The sequence below is a fragment of the Silene latifolia genome, chromosome 3 (genome assembly GCF_048544455.1).
Source record: "Silene latifolia isolate original U9 population chromosome 3, ASM4854445v1, whole genome shotgun sequence".
Taxonomy (NCBI): domain Eukaryota; kingdom Viridiplantae; phylum Streptophyta; class Magnoliopsida; order Caryophyllales; family Caryophyllaceae; genus Silene; species Silene latifolia.
The window spans coordinates 69,265,311-69,272,260 of NC_133528.1; the positions used below are offsets into that span (position 1 = coordinate 69,265,311).

The window sequence follows — 6,950 nt, forward strand, 5'->3', positions numbered from 1 at the left end:
TTTCAGTCTGGCAACTAGTGGCAAGCTCATTCCCACATCGCCAAGCTTTACTGCAAGCTTTGGCCAAACTAAATGTGGCACATAACTCCACACCCGACGACGTGGTCAACTTGGTCTTCCAAGAGTCACCAAAGCTAAGTAATCCTATTACTTTCTCGGATGAGGATTTGCCACCCTTCGGTGCTAGTCATAACTTGGCACTTTATATCACTGTCATTTGCTTAAAGAAGAATGTGCCAATGACTTTGGTAGATGATGGCTCCGCAGTCAATGTCATACCTTTGAAAACGGAATACAAATTGGGTATGAAAGAATCGGATTGGACCCCTACCAACCAAGGTGTTCGCGCATATGATGGTACACGACGAAAGGTGGTAGGACTTGTTGACCTAACCATAGCCACAGGGCCGATTGAGTGAAAGGTCAACTTCCAAATAGTGGACATTGAGGCATCCTTTAACATACTTCTGGGAAGACCCTGGATTCACGCTTCCAAAGCGATAACATCCACACTCCACCAGAAAATCAAAATCCCACTAAATGGTAAGGTGGTGACGATCACTTCGTCGCCCATCAAGGCAATAATCGAAAAGAAGTCAAGCAATCAAGTCCTTACAGATCATGTACATGAACTTGGGGGCTTCCATATCATAAATGTCATAGAGAGTGAATTGGCACCATTATACTTCAATCCCTACTCTAACTTAGTGGTCAACCACATACTCAAAACCCAGGGATACTTCCCGGGAATGCCTTTGAATCCTATCCGAAGAAACACCTTTGCACCCTACAAAGAGGGTAATTCACAAAGAATACCCCTTGGACTAGGATACAAACCCGCCAAAGAGGAAGTTCTCGAGATGCTCGCTCAATTTCAAAACTGTAAGAATGTGGGAATCCAAATGCGACCCTACCTCCCTACCCTAAATGGATACTTCGTTAGGGAAGGAAGTCAAGAACTCTTTCATGGATTTCCCGAACCTTGGCACTATCTCGAAAGGAAGTTAGCCGGAATCGAGATCTTTCACGATTGCTATTTTATTCCTCCAGAAACGGTTCCTACCGTCAAGACTCGTCAAGCACCTTGCCTAGACGAACAAGCCGTGAGTCTACTATTTGGAGAAGATCGATTTTTTAGAGCCGCGCAGGATGAGATCATTACCATGATACTTCAAGATGATCACTTCAACCCTACCGCATTAATCACAGAAACCAACACCAATCAGCAGAAAGGATGGAGAAAATCGATCAAGTGGACAAACAATCAAGGAAGACTCTTCAAGCTCACTACTGGAGAAGGAGAGATGTTCAAAGGAGAACCAGAAGACGTTGAATTTGAGTCAGAGTCAGAGTCGGAGTCTAGATAAGTTCCTAGAGAGTCTCCTCCTGTCGTCATTCCCACTCCCCTTGTTTCTCCTAGCTTAGTGTCAAATAGTAATTGTAGTTCGGGAAATGTCCCAACCGCTGTCCCTTTACCGCCACTGACCACAGATCAGATGGCTTCTTTGTTTCAACTTTTCTCAAATCTTAATATGAATAAATCGGGTTCTGCTTACTCTTCGTGTTATCTTGAATGCAATTCTGTTTACGATGATGATGAGAATGACCCAGACCCTGACTCAATCGAAATACCTCCCTACATAGCTAAAGAAATATTACAAGAAGGGGAAGGGGGACCAGTGATAGAGAATACTGAACCCGTCAACGTAGGAACTGAACTAGAACCCCAAGAACTTAGGATAGGGACAACCTTGAGCCCCACCGAAAGGGCCAATTTCATAGACCTCCTACACGAGTTCAAAGACGTTTTTGCTTAGTCCTATAAAGATATGCCAGGGATCGATAGGGACATTGCAGAGTATAGAATCCCAATCAAACCAGGTTTCAAACCAATGAAATAGAAGCTTCGTCGAATGAGGACAAAATGGGCTCTCAAGATCAAAGAAGAAGTCGATAAACAATTCAAAGCCGGGTTCATCAAAGTTTCCGAGTACTCAGACTGGGTAGCTAACATAGTACCCGTACCCAAAAAGGATGGGAGAATCCGTGTTTGTGTTGACTTTAGGGACTTAAACAAAGCAAGTCCTAAGGATGACTTTCCTCTACCACATATTGGTGAATAATACGGCGGATCACGCGTTGCTATCCTTCATGGATGGATATGCAGGATATAACCAGATCAAGATGGCCTTAGAGGACATGCATAAGACCGCCTTCGTCACTCAGTGAGGAACCTATTGCTACACGGTTATGCCGTTTGGGTTAATCAACGCCGGAGCTACATACCAACGCACTGCAACTACGCTCTTACATGACATGATGCATAAAGATGTTGAGATATACGTAGACGACATGATTGTCAAGTCCAAGGAAAGAGAGGGACACATTGCGAACCTTCGCAAATTCTTCTCAAGGCTACGGAAGTACAATATGAGGCTCAATCCTCAGAAATGCGCATTCGGAGTGACATCTGGCAAACTCCCGGGATACGTAGTTAGCCAACGAGGTATAGAAATAGACCCTTCAAAGATCAAAGCTCTAATCGAAATGCCGCAACCTCAAACAGAGAAAGAAGTTAGGGGATTCATGGGCAAGGTACAATACATAAGTCGATTCATATCGAAACTCACCATGATCTGCGAACCTATCTTCAAGAAGTTAAAGAAAACAAATCACACCATGTGGGATGATGACTGCCAGAAGGCTTTCGACCGATCAAGGAAATACTAGCCAAACCACCAGTGTTCATGCCACCTCAACGAGATCAACCTCTTGGTTTATATCTCACGGTAACTGAAACGGCCATGGGCGCCATGCCAGCTCAAACTGTAGGGAAAGAAGAAAGAGCCTTCTACTACCTTAGTAAGAAGTTCCTGGAGTACGAGTGCAAATACATGCCACTCGAGAAGACATGCCCCGCTCTTGTGTGGGAAACGAAGAAGCTACGCCATTACATGCTTAACTACTCCGTCAAAATATTCTCCAAAATGGATCCTGTCAAATACCTCTTCGAGAAACCCGTTCTCAATGGACGTCTAGCGAGATGGAATTTGATGCTCTCTGAGTTCGATCTCAAGTATGTGCCTTTGAAAGTCATAAAGGGGCGCGCCGTTGCCGAATTCTTCGCCGAAAATCCCATCAATGATACGCAAACGATAGACACATGGTCATTTCCGGACGAGGATATACTCCAAACGGATGTAGACTCCTGGGACCTCTATTTTGATGGAGCATCGAACTTAAGAGGATTTGGAATAGTAGTATTGCTCATTTCTCCTGAAGGCGAGCATACACCAATCTCTGTCAAACTCGACTTCGAGGTGACAAATAACGCTGCGGAATACGAAGCCTGTCTCATTGGATTGCAAGCGGCAGTAAGTTTAGGCATCAAGAATCTTCGAGTACATGGGGATTCCTCTTTGATCATCAATCAAATTACGGGATCTTGGAAAATCTGAAGCGAAAGCCTGGCACCTTATCAAGCCAGAATAGACCAAGTAGCCCAATTGTTCGATCAAGTAACCTACTTACATCTACCTCGAGAAGAAAATCAATTTGCGGATGCTCTTGCAAAACTCGCATCTTTGATTAACATGCCAGATAGCATGGTAGAAATGCCTTTGTGTATCGAACGACGATCGGAGCCAACTTATGTGCACCAAATCATCGATGAAGAGGAAATTACGGAGGAGCCTTGGTTCCAAGCAATCCTAAAATTCAAACTCAATGGCACCTATCCACCAGAAATGGACAAAAGGGGACAACGTGCTATACGCTTACTAGCTTCCCAATACGTCTTCATGCAAGGAGAGCTATACACACTACTACAAAAATTGATGTAATGCAACATTTCATCTGCAACACTTTGTTTTTTATGTTGCATTTTAGTTAATCATGCAACACTTTATTCAAAAATGTTGCTTTTATTGATATAGGGCATCACTTTAAGAGAAGTGTTGCATTGTATTGTTATAAATGCAACATTTTGACACAAATGTTGCATTTTGTCGCAACACTTTAAGCAACAATAGCAACATCACTAGTACAATTAGTCCTATTGACATCGCCACAATAACATCGCTTTTAGTTGAAACGATGTAAATGTTCGTAAATAACATCGATTCTTTCAAAAACCGATGTCAATTGATTGCATTTTTTTTATTTATGTTGGTTACTTTTTAAAAGCAATGTAATAGAATATTAGTATCAACAGTTCTAACATCGGTTTTGTTAAAATCGATGTGAAACTCAGTTTAACATAAACGCTGTAACAAAGAGAATTTGGTTAATGTACACACACTACTACAAAAATCATCAAAGGAACCATTAATAAGAAACTTGTTAGATTTTAGAACCGGTTTCTTAACAAAAGATACCGTTGATTTTCTTAAACTGGTTTCTTAGAATAAGGTAACAAATGTGTTAAACTAAAACCCGGTTTCTTATTTTTCCCATGTTTCAACCATAAAGGATGCAGTTTCCTTTTTATATTCATGTTTTCAGTTTGCGAACTGTACCCCCTTGGTCTTGCCCCAATTCGTCCACCGCGGCAACTCGCTTTGACGATGTAGGAAACCCTCCTAATTATCTTCGCCACTCACCAAGCCGCACGCCGACCGCCACTGTCGAATCGTATCGTGTGCGCCTCCATTCAATCGATTCCTCCGTAATACTCTTAATAGGTACTCATTTTTTTTCACTGGTTTCAATTTAATTAGTTAGGGTTTCATGGGTAATTTGATTTGTGCTTAATTAGTTGCATTCCAATGTGGTATGATATTTGTTGTTATTTAATGATAATAGAACATAATTGTTGTTGTGATTGAAGCATTTGGCTTAAATTTCCCAGATGGGAAAGCCACACTCGATTCATCAGTTGCAAGCTTTATTTTTGTTTCATTTCTGTATCATAATTCACAAGTCACGCCTATATTTCAGTGAAATTTACAAAAATGCTCAAATGACAACTATTTCTAGATCATCTTTCTTAAATTTGCTACTGAAATCAGATACCCATTTGCCCCATGATCAAATGACATCTATTTCTATTAAATTTGCTACTGTTCGACCATGGGGCAAATGAAATTTACATTCATCGTCTTGCTTACACTTCGGTGGAATATGTTTCATACTCATTCAAGCTGTTAAGACTTAAGTTTACTTGTTAAATAGCTGTCGTATTTCTAGAATCATGTTGATGGGGGTTTCTTTGATTTTATTCTGATAATTGAGGCGGTTTCATACCCTTATACAGGAATGTAGTATTCCTGTCATTTTTATGTACTTGGTAATTTTTTGTAACTTTTTTATTTGGAGTGTGATCTATTGTTGTTGTCCATCTAATAGTTATAAGTAATCATAGTAACACTACAACTATACAGCACTTGATGCTCATTGCTCATTAGTTTGAGTACAACTTTAAGCATCTAACGAGGTACGATACACAGTATTTCAGGATAAAAATTTTGTTTCCCGTGTTCTTGCTTTTGCACATATAATACTAATCCCAGAAAATAAACGAGAATATTTTTTCCTTTGATGAGCTCATATAATGACTTATCCATTAGAATAGCTCACACAATGACTTTTCCTTTGATGATGTTAACTAGTTATGTTCTCTTATCCATTTCAGAGCATCAAAGATTTTGATGGAGATGAGAAATACAGTTGGCTCGAACGACTGCCAAATTCTATGTATCAATTCTTCAAAGGATGTGTCAATTGAAGGTGAAGCGAATCTAATCCATGGGCTTCATTTGTAAGTGCAAAATTAGCAGTTCACTTTTCAATCATCTTGCACATTGCTTCTTTTAGTTATGTTTTGTTTCAGGGTTCTTAATTATTTTTATTATTATGTCATAAAATTTACATTAGCACATTTCGATCAGGCATTTGGTGACGTTGGGGGCGTTTTGCAGGCATAGGTAATTTGGTTAAGATATTTAACGAATGGTGAAGTCTTTGTGCTAATAACTTAAACTAATATTTAAGTTTAATGTGAGTTGTTACTTGTTAGAGCTTTTGAACCTTATTTTTTTAATTTTTTATAGCCAATTGTTAGTCTGAAGTGGCATTAGTTGTTGGATATATTCGCAACAGTGTAGCATTCTATGCGATAGGTGCGCATTGTTGGTATTAATTATTAAAACAAGCAAAAATCTTAGTCAAGACAAACACAGATGAACTGCCAGCAGCTCAGCTCAACTTGGCTGGTGGCATCATTCTTGTTAGTTAAGTATCCAGCGTTATCATTAATTTTGGCAATTTCTAATGGTCCAGAGTGGTCACGAGGAAACAATCGTTTGTGACCCAAATCAAATCTAAGTTAAATACTGCTTAAAAACAGGTTTTTATGGCAATGTTTCATCAATAGCAAGTGTTTTCTTCTTGAAAATAGATAGAATACTAGGGCGGTTTTCTTGTGAGGGTTGTGACGCATACTTAACCCAACTAAAAATAAGATTACCATCTCCTTTTACAGTTAACACTTCATTTTAGATCATCCTCGACAATCATCTTCCCTGCACCGTCACTTCGCTTCAACTACCACGAGCCGCCTTGCTCGCCAACCACTACGATTGTCCCGATTCGATATCCTTCCAAGTTAAGGTCCGTTTTCTCTCTTTCTTTTTTCTATTCGAAATTTTTTTTGTGTTTCTTTTTAATTAGACATAAATTCCTTCTTAGTTTTCCAGAATTTATTAGGATTGATAATTTGTTGATTGTAATTATGACTAATTTTGGTGTTAAGTTGTATTGATTTAGGGATTTTTGGTAGAATATGAATTAGGGTTATTGGTTAATTGCTTATCTGGATCTTCTCGATTCTCTTATTCTCGGGTTTAATTTTTCCTTCATTTTCGCAAATTTTGCGTTAGATTTGAGTCTGATTATGTTAATTTTAGGTTATTATTTTGTTTTAATATTTTCTAAATTTGATCTGGGTTATG

At 39.4% G+C, this 6,950-nt stretch overlaps 1 long non-coding RNA gene across 1 annotated transcript; it reads left to right on the forward strand.

Annotated features, from left to right (window-relative positions):
• The first annotated feature begins 4,430 nt into the window (after nucleotides 1–4,430).
• Nucleotides 4,431–6,568, forward strand: LOC141646129 (uncharacterized). The gene is made up of 3 exons (XR_012545364.1): nucleotides 4,431–4,682; nucleotides 5,633–5,758; nucleotides 6,482–6,568. It is a non-coding gene; the product is annotated as an uncharacterized LOC141646129 (long non-coding RNA).
• The last annotated feature ends 382 nt before the right edge of the window (nucleotides 6,569–6,950 follow it).